General features: G+C 46.3%; 1 protein-coding gene and 1 pseudogene across 8 annotated transcripts in view; one reads left to right on the top strand and one right to left on the bottom strand.

Moving 5' to 3' along the window:
- Positions 1 to 17,286, bottom strand: part of RHOT1 (ras homolog family member T1) — an 83,491-nt gene that overhangs the window by 53,691 nt on the left and 12,514 nt on the right. The gene's annotated exons all lie outside the window — the stretch shown is intronic.
- The window catches only part of LOC112609190, a 1,985-nt pseudogene continuing 668 nt past the window's right edge, over positions 15,970 to 17,286 (top strand).

The raw sequence follows: 17,286 nt of genomic DNA, 5'->3' as shown, positions 1-17,286 counted from the left end.
TTAAGAGAATAACCCATCTCCTGATGGTCAAGTCAATGCTTTCTCTTTATTGTGCCATACTTAACATCAAAAGGGAATGGTGACCCCTAAAGCCATGCATCAGAATAATTTATGAGGCTTATATATATTATATAAATAAATATATTTTTATATATAAATATTATATATTTTTGTGTGTGTGTGTGTGTGTGTGTATATATATATGTCTGGTGCAGCGGCTCACGCCTGTAATCCCAGCACTTTGTGAGGCTGAAGTGGGAGGACTCTTTGAGGCCAGGAGTTCCAAACCAGCCTAGGTAACATAGTGAGACCCTGTCTCTACAAAACAGTTTTTAAAAAATTAGCCAGGTGTGGTGGCACACACTTGTAGTCCCAGCTATTTGGGAGGCTGAGGCGGGAGGACTGTTTGAGCACAGGAGTTGGAGAACACAGTGCTCCATGATCCTACCATTGTACTCCAGCTGGGGTGACAGGGTGAAACTCTGAAGGAAAAAATATATGCGTGTGTATGTGAGAGAGAGTGTGTGTGTGTGCACTTTTCCTTTGTTTTCCTTTGAGATGGGGGTCTCTGTCACCTAGGTTGGAGCATAGTGGGATGATCATAGCTCACTGTAGCCTCGAACTCTTGGGCTCAAGCAATCCTCCTGCCTTAGCCTCCTGAATAGCTAGTACTACAGGCCACGCCGCCACATCCAGTGAATTTTTTAATTCTTTGTGGGGACAGGGTCTCACCATGTTGCCCAAGATGATCTTAAACTCCTGGCCTCAAGCAATCCTCCTGTCTTGGTCTCCCAAGTTGCTGGTATTACAGGACCCAACCAAGATTTTCAGTGTAGATGAAACAGCCTTGTATCAGAAGAAGATGCCATCAATAGCTAGAGAGCAGACATCAATGCCTGGTTTCAAAGCTTAAACGGATAGGCTGACTCTTGTTAGGGGCTAATGCAGGTTGCCTTTAAATTGAAGCCAGTGGTCATTTGCCATTCTGAAAATCCTAGAGCCCTTAAAAATTATGCTCAATCTGGCCGGGCATGGTGGCTCGCACCTGTAATCTCAGTTACTCAGGAGGCTCCACTAAAAATACAAAAATTAACCAGGCGTTGTGGCAGGCGCCTGTAGTCCCAGCTACTCAGGAGGCTGAGGCAGGAGAATGGCATGAACCCATGAGGCGGAGTTTGCAGTGAGCCAAGATTGCACCACTGCACTCCAGCCCGGGCAACACAGCGAGACTTCAACTCAAAAAAAAAAAAAAAAAAAATTATGCTCAATCTATTCTGCCTGCACTCTATAAATGGAATAACAAAGCCTGGATGACAATACATCTGTTTACAGAATGGTTTACTGAATATTTTAAGCCTACTACTGAGACCAACTCCTCAAAAAAAAGACTCCTTTCAAAATATTACTGCTCACTGACAATACACCTGTTCACCCAAGAGCACTGATGGAGACGTACGAGATTATTTTTGTGCCTGCTAACAAGACATCCGGTCTGCCGTCCATGGTTCAAGGAGTAATTATAACTTTCAAGACTTATTATTTAGGCTTACTATTTACATTTTGTAAGCCTATATATAGCTGCCATAGACAGTGATTCCTCTGATGGATGTGGGCAAAGTAAACTAAAAACCTTCTGGAAATAATGCACTATTTTAGATGCCATTAAGAACATTCATGATTCATGGGAGGAGATCAAAGTAACATTATCAGGAGTTTGGAAGAAGTTGGTTCCAACCCTCACATGACTTTGAGGGATTCAAGACCTCAATGAAGGAATTGCAGATATGGTGGAAATAGCAAGAAAAGAGCTAGAATTAGAAGTGAAGCCTAAAAATGTGACTAAACTACTGCAATCTCATAATAAAACTTGAACAGATTAAGAGTTTATTATGGATGAGCAAAGAATGTGGTTTCTTGAGACAGAATCTAGTGGTGAAGATGCTGTGAGCAATACTGAAATGACAACAAATGACTTGGAATATTACAAACTTAGTTGATAAAGCAGCAGTAGGGTTTGAGGAGACTGACTCCAATTCTGAAAGAAGTTCCACTGTGGGTAAAATGCTATTAAATGGCATCACATGCTACAGAGAAACCTTTAGTGAAAGGAAGAGTCAATCGATGCAGCAAACATCATAGTTGTCTTATTTTAAGAAATTGCCACAGTCACCCCAGCCTTCAGCAATCACCACCCTAAACAGTCAGCAGCCATCAACCCTGAGGCAAGACTCTCCACCAGCAAAAAGGTTACAACTCATTGAAGGCTCAGATAATCATTAGCATTTTTTGACAATCAAGTATTTTTTAATTAAGGTATGTACATTTTTTAGACATTACATTACATACTTAACAGACTACGCATAGTATGAACATAACTTTTTTTTTTTTTTTTAAGATAGAGTCTCGCTCTGTCACCCAAGCTGGAGTGCAGTGGCACAATCTTGGCTCACTGCAACCTCTGCCACCCAGATTCAAGGAATTTTCATGCCTCAGCCACTTGAGTGGTTGGGATTCCAAGCATGTGCCACTACGTCTGGCTAAATTTTTTTGTATTTTTAGTAGAGATGGGGTTTCACCTTGTTGGCCATGCAGGTCTTGAACTCCTGGTCTCAGGAGATCCGCCCATCTTGGCATCCCAAAGTGCTGGGATTACAGGCATGCACCACTGCACCCAGCCTGTAAACATAACTTTTATATGCACTGGGAAACCAAAAAAATTTGTAAGCCACTTTACTGTGGCAGCGTAGAACCAAACTCACAGTATCTCTGAAGTATGCCTGTTTATTTATTTATATATGAGTACAGACTAACAGACTCCTGTATTATCCTATTATTTTATGGTTTGTCATTATTTGGAGGCTGAAGTTCCATTTCACTTCTAAAAATGACACTTATGCAGGTATAAGTCAGCATGTGCAATATGATCCCATTTTAAAGATAAATATGTTTGTGCATAGAAAAAACCCTGGATGAATATATTATACTAACAGTGGTTATCTTGAAAAACAAACACAAAATTTTTGTAACTAGAAAAGATCAGTAACTTTTTTTTTTTTTTTTGAGACAGGGTCTCTGTCGATCACTCAGGCTGGAGTGTAGCGGCATGATCTTGGTTCACTGCAACTTCCACCTCCCAGGTTCAAGCCATTCTTGTGCCTCAGCCTCCCAAGTAGCTAGGATTACAGGTGTGTGCCACCATGCCTGGCTAATTTTTGTATTGTTGTTTTTGTTTTTATTGTTGTTGTTGTTGTTAGTAGAGAGGGAGTTTCACCATGTTGGCCAGGCTGGTCTTGAACTCCTGGCCTGAAGTGATCCACCCGCCTCGGCCTCCCTAAGTGCTGGGATTACAGGTGTGAGCCACTACGTCCAGCTTATTTATTTATTTTTGAGACAGGGTCTCACTCTGTCACCCAGGTTGAAGTGCAATTGCATCATCACAGCTCACTGTAGTTTTGACCTTCCAGGCTCAAATGATCCTCCCACCTCAGCCTCCTGGGTAGCTAGGACTACAGGTGTGCACTACTATACCTGGCTAATTTTCTGTATTTTTAGTAGAGACAGGGTTTCACTATGTTGCCCAGGCTGGTCTTGAATTCCTGGGCTCAAGTCATCTACCTGCCTCAACCTCCCAAAGTGCTGGGACTACAGGTGTGAGCCACCACGCCCAGCCTCAATAAGTATTATTATTTTTTTTTTTTTTGAGACAGAGTCTCGCTCTGTCGCCCGGGCTGGAGTGCAGTGGCCGGATCTCAGCTCACTGCAAGCTCCGCCTCCCGGGTTTACGCCATTCTCCTGCCTCAGCCTCCCAAGTAACTGGGACTACAGGCGCCCGCCATCTCGCCCGGCTAGTTTTTTGTATTTTTTAGTAGAGACGGGGTTTCACCGTGTTCGCCAGGATGGTCTCGATCTTCTGACCTCGTGATCCACCCGTCTCGGCCTCCCAAAGTGCTGGGATTACAGGCTTGAGCCACCGCGCCCGGCCAATAAGTATTATTTTTAAAGTCCATTTTTGGTATTAAAAATTGGCATGTTAGGCTGGGCACGGTGGCTTAAGCCCATAATCCCAGCACTTTGGGAGGCCGAGGCAGGCAGATCATGAGGTCAAGAGATCAAGACCATCCTGGTCAACATGGTGAAACCCCATCTCTATTAAAAATACAAATTAGCTGGGCATGGTGGCACATGCCTGTAGTCCCAGCTGCTTGGGAGGCTGAGGCAGGAGAATGGCTTGAACCTGGGAGGTGGAGGCTGCAGTGAGCCAAGATCACACCACTGCACTCCAGCCTGGCGACAAAGCGAGACTCCGTTAAAAAATAATAATAATAAATTAAAAAAAAAAATTGGGATGTTAAAGATGACAACTAAAATTTACCCCAAAGTTGACAGGTTAAATGCATTCTTTCATCTTTTGATAAACACTTCTTGAGCAATTCTATAAGCCAGGCACTATTCTTGATCCTGGGGATACCACTGATCATAGCCACTAGGTCCTCTCTTTTACATTACATTGTACTTTTACATTACATTGTAACAGACTTAGATAGTTATCACCAATATAGTTAACATTCTTTTTCTTTTTTTTTTTTTTTCCCCTTTCTTTTTCTTTAAGATGGAGTCTTGCTCTGTCGCCTGGACTGGAGTGCAGTGGCACAATCTCAGCTTATTGCAACCTCTGCCTCCCAGGTCCAAGTGATTCTCCTGCCTCAGCCTCCCAAGTAGCTGGGATTACAGGTGCACACCACCACGCCGGCTACTTTTTGTATTTTTAGTAGAGACAGGATTTTACCATATTGGCCAGGCTGGTCTCGAACTCTTGACCTTGTGATCTGCCCACCTCGGCCTCCCAAAGTGCTGGGATTACCAGGTGTGAGCCACTACGCCCAGCCTTGGCTAACATTCTTGTCACATATCTGGATAAAAAGAAAAATTTTTTTTTTTTTTTTGAGACGGAGTCTGGCTCTGTCGCCCAGGCTGGAGTGCTGTGGCCGGATCTCAGCTCACTGCAAGCTCCGCCTCCCGGGTTTACGCCATTCTCCTGCCTCAGCCTCCGGAGTAGCTGGGACTACAGGAGCCCGCCACCTCGCCCGGCTAGTTTTTTGTATTTTTTAGTAGAGACGGGGTTTCACCGTGTTAGCCAGGATGGTCTCAATCTCCCGACCTCGTGATCCGCCCGTCTCGGCCTCCCAAAGTGCTGGGATTACAAGCTTGAGCCACCGCGCCCGGCCAGAAAAATTTTTTAAATGTACCATCTCCGATTCATCATTCCTCTGCATTTAGCAGTCAAGATCTGTCAGATTTTCCTTTGACATTTTTAATATTCATTCCTTCCCTCGCTGTTCCCCTATTTCTCTAATTATGGTACTTTTACTGAAAAATCTCCCAGTCCCAAATTTCCTATCCCTTTCTCCAGTCTCTCTCCTCATTAATCTACCAACAATACAAATGCTGGTCCATTTTTCTTACATGCTCTTTTCATTTTCTAACTCACCTGACCAAACACTTTCTTTGACCCTCAATTATCTACCACATCAAAATGAAATCATTCTACTGGCCTTTGAATATCATAATCTATCCCTAGCTCACCTATCTAATCTCATTTCCCACTATCCCCCACTCAATTTGCTCAAATAAGGCCATTCTACATTGTATAAGTCCAAACAAGCCACGATAAATCCTGCCCACCTCACAGTTTCCCTCATCTAAACATCATTCCCACTCTCCCCTCTACTTTTCCAAATGTTATTAATAATTACCTTTCAAGGATGGTTCAAATTCTACCTATAGCTCTTATTTCCTCCACTTCCTCCTTTGAACTACTTCTGTGCCACATTTCTATTAAATTATAACTTAAATTTATACCCAAGATATATACTTAATATATATGAGTTTACATTGACACAATAAACAAATATTTGGAAACACTTGGATAATGAACAAAATTTTCCAATTTTACATGAATGGGAAAAGTGCCTCTAGCACATCAACCAGACTGAATCATCTGATTTGACTTCACCTGGCCCAAGCACAGCAGTACTGCTGTATTTTCAGCATCATCACTAAGGAAATTAGTCCCACCTCCTGGAGATTCTGGAACTACCATTCAAATATTTTCTTTTTTTTTTTTTTTTTTTTGAGACGGAGTCTCGCTCTGTCGCCCAGGGTGGAGTGCAGTGGCCAGATCTCAGCTCACTGCAAGCTTCGCCTCCCGGGTTCACGCCATTCTCCTGCCTCAGCCTCCCAAGTAGCTGGGACTACAGGCGCCCGCCACCTCGCCCGGCTAGTTTTTTATACTTTTTAGTAGAGACGGGGTTTCACCGTATTAACCAGGATGGTCTCGATCTCCTGACCTCGTGATCCGCCCGTCTCGGCCTCCCAAAGTGCTGGGATTACAGGCTTGAGCCACCGCGCCCGGCCTCAAATATTTTCTTAACAGCAACCGGAGAACTGGGAAAAACAGGTAACTGCTGAAGCAGTTAAAATATAAACATATGCTAAAATTACTTTGTTCAATTTGTTTTTAGTAAAAAATAAAATGTTAAAATTTCAAATAATATAAAGGAGGGTGTGATATAACATAGAATACATCTAGTCTTTGTCCCCAGCTCCTGGCACAGAGCATCAGAATCCTTTGGAATTTCCTGAATGATAGGAGTGTCTTTTATTATGAATAATGAGTCCCTTTCAACCATACTTGAGTTCATCCTAATGAGGTGACTCATGTGGGGAGAAGGAGGCAACAGAGCATGCTAGCAGGGTTTTCACCAGAAAAACCAACTACATGATTAGAGGGTCAGAACTCTCAGCCCCATCCCAAAACCTCCAATGGGGAAAGACCTGGAGTCAAGCACGTGGCCAATGACTTAATCGCGTCTACCTACTGAAAACCCATATAAAAACTCTGAACATCAAAGATCAGGAGAGCTTCCTGGTTAGTGAACAGGTCAATGTACCAGGAAGGTGGTGCACACTGACCATACAGGGAAAGAAGCTCCTGAGCTCAGGACCCTTCCAGACCTTTCCCCACATACCTCTTCAATCTGGTTGTTCATTTGTATAATCGTGAATATAGCACTTTCCCGAGTTTTGTGACGCGCTCTAGTCTGAGGGGGCAGTAGGAAGCCCTGAATTTGTAGTTGGTCAGGCCAAAGTGCACACTGGTGAAGTAAGGGCAATGTTGTTGGGAACTTTGCTCTTTAACTGGTGGTGAAACTGCCTTTGTAAAATTATGAATGGCAGTAAGAGAAATCTGACATAGTTGACTCCATCTTGCCTCTTTTTTTTTTTTTCTTTTTCTTTTTTTGAGATGGAGTCTCGCTTTGTCGCCCAGGCTGGAGTGCAATAGCGCAATCTCAGCTCACTGCAAGCTCCGCCTCCCGGGTTCACGCCATTCTCCTGCCTCAGCCTCCCGTGCAGCTGGGATTACAGACGCCCACCACACGCCCGGCTAATTTTTTGTATTTTTAGTAGAGACAGGGTTTCACCGTGTTAGCCAGGATGGGCTAGATCTCCTGACCTCGTGATCTGCCCGCCTTGGCCTCCCAAAGTGCTGGGATTACAGGCGTGAGGCACCGCGCCCGGCCTCCATCTTGCTTCTAACCTCCAAGCTGTCCTTGGTCATTCCTGGGAATAGGCCAAGATAACCTTGAGAGGAATTTAAGTTTACTGTTTAATCTTAAAACAAGAATGATAACAGCACTTCCTAAAACTAAACCACCTTTGTAAAACTAATGAAAGGCCACAAGGTTAGGATTATGTGAGGGACCTGAATTCTGCTAAGATATAGGTGTAAACAATAACCAACCATTGTTCCGGAGGTCAGGAGATTTGTAACTTCCCCAGTGACTCCTGTGAATAACATCACTATAGCGGAGCCTACAACTGGCATTCTGAGATATTTTTTGCATTTCTGGTGAAGGACTGACTCTACCAGGACCCACAACTTGTGACTCAATCGATCCTGTGGCCCCTAATCAGTGGCTGACTGAGCACATGAGGAACGTTTTCCGCATCCCTATGATTTAATCCTCAACCAATCAAAACACCCTCCATTCTCTAGCCCCCTGCCCACCAAACTATCCTTGAAAAACCCAAACCTCTGAGCCTTCTGGGAGACTAATTTGAGTGATATATCTAGTTCTCCTGCATGACCAGCCTTGTGTTAATTAAGTTATTTCTTTACTACAATACTGTGGTCTCAGTGAATTGGTCTGTCTGTGTAGCAGGCAGAAGAACCCACCGGGCGACTATAGTGGATCTGAAGCTAACTCTGGGTGGTGTCAGTGTTACAGGATCCTTGGGGTGTCATTTCACCAACTGGAAACTTCTGTGGCCAGTGGTGCCTTTGCTCAAGTTTTGCTCTGGCCCACTGGGCTCATTCCACCCACTCAGCCTTGCAGGCTGTGCTCAACTCACACGACCAGCCTGGATCCCATGCCTGCCAAAGGTGAGCCAGGCACAAAGTGGTGAGGGGTGTGTGAACAAGCAAGGGGTCTGACCACTGTGCACAGCCAGGCATGCCGGCTGCTGCTGCGGGGTGGGCAGCTCCAGGTGCCAGCTTGGGCACCATCTCCCTGCAAAGCTGCAGGTGGACCATGTGCACCACAAGCAGCTTCCACAGCTGCAATGGAGAACAGAGTGGTGCCCAGAAGCTTGGCAACTCCAGGAACCACAGGGCCTCAAAGAGGGAGTCACAGCCCTGGCTAAGGGAGCTCCAAGATCCGGGCTCCCTAAAGGGCTGCAGCTCTTCTCTCCTTCTCTACGCTCTCAAGGTAGCAAGCAAGGGGCATATTTCAGCCCTGTTTGTGTTACAGCTCTTTTAGCCCCACCATTTGGCAGGTCCTGAGTTCTTGTCCTGCATCTGGGAATAATGAGGTAACAGACAAGTGGAGGGTGAGCAAGACAAACAGGAGCTTTACCGAGCAACAGAACAGCTCAGAGGAAACCTACAGCGAGTACCTCCTCTCTGTAGCCAGGGTGTCCCAACAAGTGTTCAGTTCTCAGCAGAGAGGAGCTATCCCGAAGAATGTTCAGCATGTTGTCCCGAAGAATGTTCAGCTCTCAGCAGAGAGGGTAATTCCTCTCTGTAGGCAGGTCATCCCATCGTCTCTCTTTTGGTCTGGCAGAGTCCGGGGGGGGCTTTTTACGGGCCTCAGAGGGGAGGAAGAGTGTGCCGATTGGTCCATGGGAAGCCATGGGAGGACCCGTGCCACAGGTTCCCACACTGGTCTGCGGGATCAGCAGCCCAGCCCCTGGGCTTCAGGCAGTCCCCAGCCTGAAGGTGCGGACCTGCCCCCTTCTGCCCAGGAGCCTGTCTGCCTCCTGCTGGCATTCAAGGCGCCAAGACAGTGCCAAGGGGTACCTGCAGGCCTGCGCCAAGCTGCCCTCAGCCTCCCTCCCATGCTCGCCGGTGCCCAAAGTCTGGAGGGGGCCAAAGTGGCAGGGGTCTGGCATGTCACCACTGCCCCAAGCATGCGCACACCCGGCCAGGCTGCAACAGCACCTAGGCTTGGCCCCAACCTCACTCTGAGATCAGAACGGGTGCCAGGAGCAAGGAGAAGCCAGGCAGCAGGAGCAGACACCTCCAAGTCCACAGGCTTCCCAGGCCCCTGAGACTGCAGAGATGCCTGGGTCCACAGCCACGGCTGGGCAGCTGCAGCTGCGACTGGGAGGTGGGGCTCCTGCCTGCTTCCAGCTCCTGCCAGCTCCACGGAGCGCGGCACCGCTCAGGGCCCAGCTCCACCTCGGGGCCCCTCTCTGCCCACCCCTCCGTGCCTGATCAGACTGCTCCCCTGCCAGTGGGTGACTCGGCCCGGCCCCATCATGGCGGCTCTCAGGGTATCAGGCTCCAGGGGGCTCCCAGGGGTGGGCTCTGGGGACTGCACCTCTCCTCTCTACATTTTCCCTGCAACAGCAGCAGATGAGGTACAGGTGGTGTGGCAGCCCCGGCCAACGCCGCACAAACGAACCCGATGATCTTGAGGCTGGCCCCACGAGTCCCAGCTGCACCTTCAGCAGAGTGCTCATGGGCTCCTGAGACACAGTCGGGGGACAGGTTGAGGCCACAGTGGAGGCTCCGGGCCTGGAAGCAGGTCCTGCCCAGCCATGAGAGGTGGGAATGGTGCACTCAGTTGCCTCAGGGATGCAGAGCACAGGGGTCCCACCGCCACCACTGCTGCTCCAGCAGCTGCTCCTGCTGCCACCGCCTGCGCCTCCCTGCTGCAGCCAACGGCCACTCCAGATGGCTGCCACTGCCATCATTAGAATTGAATTGAACTGTATGACACTCAGTTGGTATAGGAAAACTGGTGTTGGAACTCAGAGGGTATGTGAGCTCTGTATTTATCAAAAGAACTTACAGCTAAAATACTCATGCCTGTAATCCCGGCACTTTGGGAGGCCAAGGTGGACAGATCATGAGGTCAAGAGATAGAGACCATCCTGGCCAACAAGGTGAAACCCCATCTCTACTAAAAATACAAAAATTAGCTCGGCGTGGTGGCATGCGCTTGTAGTCCCAGCTACTAGGGAGGCTGAGGCAGGAGAATCGTTTGAAACCGGGAGGCAGAGGTTGCAGTGAGCCGAAATTGCATTGCGTCCCCTACAGGCATGAGCCACTGCGCCCAGCCAACACATGTATTCTTAACTCTGATTCATGTGTGTAATATCTAGGCAACCTCCCAACATATCACCAGTGATCTGAAGGACTTCTTAAACCTCCTTGATGAAAATGTGACATTTCCTGCCAGCTACTGAAGATCTCCAGAAAGATTAAGAAACAAATATTTCATTACCACCCATAGGAAACTCCTCAGGCCGGGCGCGGTGGCTCAAGCCTGTAATCCCAGCACTTTGGGAGGCCGAGGCGGGTGGATCACGAGGTCAGGAGATCGAGACCATCCTGGCTAACATGGTGAAACCCCGTCTCTACTAAAAATACAAAAAACTAGCCGGGCGTGGTGGCGGGCGCCTGTAGTCCCAGCTACTCGGAGGCTGAGGCGGGAGAATGGCGTGAACCCGGGAGGCGGAGCTTGCAGTGAGCCGAGATCGCGCCACTGCACTCCAGCCTGGGCGACACAGCGAGACTCCGTCTCAAAAAAAAAAAAAAAAAAGGAAACTCCTCAAGGGCAGAAAACATGTCTTTCTTGTTTACTGTTGATTAACAGTAGCTCCAGCTTCCATGGCACTTAATAAATGCAGCTGTATAGCTTGGTGGTTAGGAGAACAAATTTGAAACTCAGGAAAGTGGATGATTACTTCGGAGGGAAAGAGAGGACAATGTAATGGGAAGGGAGCTTCAAATGGTTGGTAATACTTTATTTCTTAAACTGGGTGTTGGGTATTTGTCATATTATTCTTTATTACCTTTTACATAAATATTTAATCAAAAAAGAAAAGAAGAAAAAAGAACACAGGCTTTGGAACTAGACAGAATTGGGCTGAAATCTTAGTTCCAGCACTTACTTGCTGTGCTTCCCCAGGCAAGTCATCAAGCCTGTTTATTCATCTATAAAGTACTGACTGGCCTCGTAGAATTGTTAAGAGGATTAATCAAGATGAGAGCTATATAATGCTTAGCACAAGACCTGGCACACATTAAGTACACAAATGGTAAATGTCATGATGATAATCAGTTTGAATTAAAGATGTTAAAATGAGTACTGGCCTGGGTCAGAAAATCTGGATTCAGGAACCGGTTTTTGCCATTACAGTATGATCCTGAGTTACAACTCTCTGGGCCTCAATTTTTCTCACCAGTTAAATCAGTTAACAAAAGAAAAGGTGGGGATAGGTGGACTAGATGTTATCTACATGCTTACAGCATATGCTTAAACTTCCATGGAGCACACCTAGAAAACTGGTCTGTAACATGAGAAAAAGTGCACATTAACATTAAGGGCTAGGCATGGCAGCTCATGCCCATAATCCCAGCACTTTGGGAGGCTGAGGTGAGGGGATCACTTGAGCCCAGGAGTTCAAAACCAGCCTGGGCAACACAGCGAGACCCCGTCTCTACCAAAAATAATTTTAAAAATTAGCCAGGCGTGGTGGCGTGTGCTTGTAGTCGCAGCTACTTGGGAGGCTGAGGTAGGAGGATCACCTGAGCCCAGGAGGTTGAGGCTGCAGTGAGCCATGATCACACCACTGCACACCAGGCTGGTCCAGGCTGGGTGACACAGTGAGACCCTGTCTCAAAACACACATTCACACAACACTAGGTAAGATATAGTACCCTAGAAATGGCAGAGAGATCTGCAAACTGTATCTGTTTTAACTGTGTGTGGGAAAGTGATTTGGCAGAAACGTTCGTCTAGCTGCAAGAACAAAGTAAAACTCACCAAGCCAATGTTGGGTCCCAGAATTTTCAGGTCTTGCCAACTTACGTGCAACACTTCATAACCCTTTTTCCTTAAATAACTACATTCATCCTGCCCTTGCTTAAGGTTCCAGCAACCCCAAACCGTCAGCTAGCTCAAGGTAGTATTCCTGTCAACATTCATAGTAGTTCATCCTGATTCCAGATGATTATGCACGATGGAAGCAAAACACAGATGCTCCTTCACTTATGATGGAATTTCTTCCCCATAAACCCATCACAAGTTGAAAATATATGTTAAAAACACACTTAGACCAGATGCAGTGGCTCATGTCTGTAATCCCAGCAGTTTGGGCGGCTGAGGTGGGAGAATCACTTGAGCCCAAGAGTTCAAGATTAGCCTGAACAACAAAGTGAGACCCTATGTCTACAGAAAATAAAACATTAGCCAGGCATGGTGGTGCACACCCATAGTCTCAGGTATTTGGGAGGCTAAGGTGGGAGGATCCCTGGAGCCTGGGAAGTCGAAGCTGCAGTGAGCCATGATTGAGTCACTGCACTCCAGCTGGGGCAACAGAGTGAGACCTTGTCTCAAAAAAATTTTTTTTAATGTGTTAGGATCCTCCCTGGCAACCAAAACTAAAAAAAAAAAAAAAAGAAAGAAAGAAAATGTATTTAATGCTAGCAACACAGAAAGATAGTCCCTGACTTACCATACTTCTGTTTTTCTTTTTCTTTTCTTTTTTGAGACAGGATCTTGTTCTGTTGTCCAGGCTGCAGTGCATGGCACAATCTCGGCTTACTGCAACCTCCACTCCCAGGTTCAAGCAATTATCCTACCTTAGCCTCCCGAGTAGCTGGGATTACAGGCATGTGCCACCATGCCCGGCTAATTTTTTTGTATTTTTAGTAAAGACAGGGTTTCTCCATGTTGGCCAGGCTGGCCTCGAACTCCTGACCTCAACTGATCCACCCACCTCAGCCTCCCAAAGTACCAGGTTTACAAGCATGAGCCACTGCACCCAGCCAATTTTTTTTTTTAAATTTCTTGTAGAGATGGGGTCTCCCTATGTTGCCCAGGCTGGCCTCAAACCCCTGAGCTCAAGTGAGTCTCTTGCCTTGGCCTCTCAAGTGCTGGGGTTACAGGCATGAGCCATTGTGCCTGGCCTGTTTTCTTTTTTTTTTTTTTTAAGAGACAAAGTCTCACTATGTTGTGCAGGCAAGAGTACAGTTGCATGATCATAGCTCACTGCAGCTTTGAACTCCTGGGTTCAAGTGATCCTCTCGCCTCAGCTTCCCAAGTAGCTGAGACTACAGGTACATGCCACCATACCCAGCTAATTTTAAAAATTGTTTGTACAGATAGGTTCTCATTACGTTTCCCAGACTGGTCTCAAACTTCTGGCCTCAAGTTATCCTCCTGCATTGGCCTCCCAAAGTGCTGGCATTATAGGCATGAGCCACAGAGCCCAGCTACCTGGATATTTTAAATATCTCTATATTCTCATCCTTCATCTACTATATTAAGGATGGCAAAAATGAAGCTGACATTCAATAATTCAGTCCCACTCTAGGTCCTTAAGAAATGTGCCTACCTTAATATGCTTAAGACCCTGATTCTTCTCATAATCCCCTTTTCAGAATTATCTTTTTAAAATTTTGCTCATGTTCTAGCACTCTAAGGCCCTCACCAGTTTTAGAAAGAAAAAAAAATCTACCTTTTAGTCCACAGTTCAAAAAACATTAAACAGGCCAAGTGAGGTGGCTCTCACCTGTAATCCCAGCATGCTGGGAGGCTGAGGCAGGCACATCACTTGAGCCCAGGAGTTCTAGACCAGCCTGGACAACACAGTGAAACTCCATCTCTACAAAAAATTTAAAACTTAGCCAGGCATGGTGATGCATACCTATATTCAGGTATTTGGAAGGTTGAGATGGGAGAATCACCTGAGCCCAGGAAGTCGAAGCTACAGTGAGCCATGATCATGCCACTGCACTCCAGCCTGGACAACAGGGTGAGGCCCTGTCTCAAAAAGAAAAAAAAAAAAAAAGATAAATAATGTGATCAAAATTAAGCTGATCCCCAAACACTGAAAGTCTACTGGTTTCCAAGAAAGCACTTGTTCCTTAATCCCAATCACACAGGATTTCTTAGCAAAATTCAGGCTTTTTTTTTTTTTTGAGACAGTCTCGCTCTGTCACACAGGCTGGAGTGCACTGGCACAATCTCGGTTTACTGCACGCTCTGCCTCCCGGGTTCACGCCATTCTCCCGCCTCAGCCTCCCGAGTAGCTGGGACCACAGGCGCCCGCCACCACACCCGGTTAATTTATTTATTTTATTTTTTTCGTATTTTTAGTAGAGTCGGGGTTTCACCTTGTTAGCCAGGATGGTCTCCATCTCCTGACCTCGTGATCCACCCACCTCGGTCTCCCAAAGTGCTGGGATTACAGGCATAAGCCACCACGCCCAGCCCAGGCTTTCAAGATATGTTTTGTTCCCTTTGAAGTTCCCTCCCTCACCATGGCCCTTAAAACTCATCCATTCTTCCTCAACTCTCTTCTTTTTTTTTTTCAGAGCAGGAGTAGAAATTTATTTTAAAAGGCTTTATAAGAGAAAATAAATGAAAAATTTGCTTGCTAGAAACCCAAGTGGGGGCCTGAAGGTCCAAGAGAGAAAAGACCCTCATCTCTTCTTAAAACTCATTAGAACAACCTTTTTCCCAGTCGCAGTCCCCTTCTGCTTTTCCCATGGACTCCCTAGATCTGCAGTGATATTTTCAGAACAGACAACAAACATTATGAGGAAATTCAGATTTCTTCACAGCTCTGCTCATTAGTCTGAAGGGCAGTTCTGGCTGCCTGTGTAGCAGCAGGCTCCTGCCAAAGTATAAACCTGCCACCAGGTCTATTCCAGCAGGGCAGGCCTCAGAGACAGGAAAGAAAACACTTCGGCAGTCGTAAAGGCGACAACAATCAAGTAGCTTTACTCACGCTTGAACATACAGACACACAACACAGTAGTAACAAAGAGTGGGGGCAATTCTGTTTATTTATATCAGTCACTATCTTTTAAAGTGTGATTTTAAAAAATTTATTCACATCCTGCCTCATCTAGAAAAGAATTTGAGGTAATTCAGCACTCAGTACATTATAAAAAATACCATCTAGTTTGTGAAGTAATTGTACAATAAAAGACCTTTTAAAAATCAAAGAACATGAATCTCTTCCACATTAAAATCCAAGAGTGATTTCCTTTTTTTTTTTTTTTTTTTTTTGAGTCAGAGTCTTGCACTGTCACGCAGGCTGGAGTGCAACGGCGTGATCTCGGCTCACTGCAACCTCCACCTCCCGGGTTCAAGCAATTCTCCTGCCTCAGCCTCCCATGTAGCTGGGATTACAGCCACCCACCACCATGCCCGGCTAATTTTTTGTATTTTTAGTAGGTACGGGGTTTCACTGTGTTGGCCAGGCTGGTCTTGAACTCCTGACCTTGTGATCTGCCCGCCTCGGCCTCCCAAAGTGCTGGGATTACAGGCACGAGGCACTGCGCCAGGCCGTGATTTCCTTTTTTAAAAAAGTTCATTGAGAGAGAGACACACCACGCAGGACTGAAAATGGTTCGTCTAAGGGGATTCATGACAGATTTCAGAAACCATGATGAACAGAATGGCCCCAGAGAATCCCCAGCCAGACCCTTTCATCAACAGGAATGATTCCAACATGAAAGTGATACCACCACAGTATCCAGATAGTCCCAGTTTCACTCTGTCATCTAAGCTGGAGTGCAGTGGTGCAGTCTTGGCTCACTGCAGCCTCAACCTCCCAGGTTCAAGTGATCCTCCCACCTTAGCCTCCAAGAAGGTGGGACTACAGCAATATGGAGAAAGCATCAAGAACATATTTAATTCACCCGCCAACAGTATGAAGAGCTTAGGAAGTTCTGTTTAGCCAGACCATGTTCCTAGATAGAAATTTTCAGGAGAAACTAGCTTTGAAACTCAACCTACCAGAGTCAAAAGTAAAGAACACAGTGTCATGGTGAATTGGAGAGGACATGAAGATGATAACCTGGTTGTTTTCACTCAGGAGAAGCCTGGAATGCCTTCTCCAAGAACAGACCACAATCTCCTCTCTTCCCCCACTCCCTGGTTTGGTTTAGGAACCGGTGATTCAAACTGAAGCAGCAGCAGCAATCAGCAAAGCAACCAAACCAGATACCTAACATCCAAGAAGAATGTGCCCACCTCCCCCAGAACATCCCCCAATCCTTATGCTTTTTCTCGTGTGGTTTCAGATTTCTACAGCTCCCTTCCACCTCAGCCCTTAGATTCTTTCAACTGGGCATGGAACTCTACTTTCACTGAGAGTCCCACAAGTGACTTCTAAATGCAAGATACTCAATGGGAGAGGCTGGTGGCCTCACTTCCTGCTTTGTACTCTGATGCCTATGACATATCCCAAATCATAGAACTGTACAATCTGTACAATCTTCCTGATAAGAATGAGATATCCAGCTATTCTTTCCACTGTTTGTATCAGTATCTCTCACTCACAAAGTACCAGGTAGGAGGACAGGGTTCCTCTCTCGGCACCTTTGCTGGTCCAGGTGTAGGCCTATCTCCCACACAAACCTGGCCCAGTATGATAAAGCATCCAGAAAACCTCCAATATGGTAGACTTTGGATTTCTCTGACCACAGTACTAATAAATATGGACCATTTAGAAAAGAGGTCTTCTTGCCGGGCGCGGTGGCTCAAGCCTGTAATCCCAGCACTTTGGGAAGCCGAGACGGGTGGATCACAAGGTCATGAGATCGAGACCATCCTGGCTAACCTGGTGAAACCCCGTCTCTACTAAAAAATACAAAAAACTAGCCGGGCGAGGTGGTGGGCGCCTGTAGTCCCAGCTACTCGGGAGGCTGAGGCAGGAGAATGGCGTGAACCCGGGAGGCGGAGCTTGTAGTGAGCTGAG

Source organism: Theropithecus gelada, chromosome 16 (genome assembly GCF_003255815.1).
Source record: "Theropithecus gelada isolate Dixy chromosome 16, Tgel_1.0, whole genome shotgun sequence".
Lineage (NCBI taxonomy): Eukaryota > Metazoa > Chordata > Mammalia > Primates > Cercopithecidae > Theropithecus > Theropithecus gelada.
Note: the sequence above shows the minus strand (reverse complement) of the source record. Positions and strands in the feature narration are given on the sequence as shown.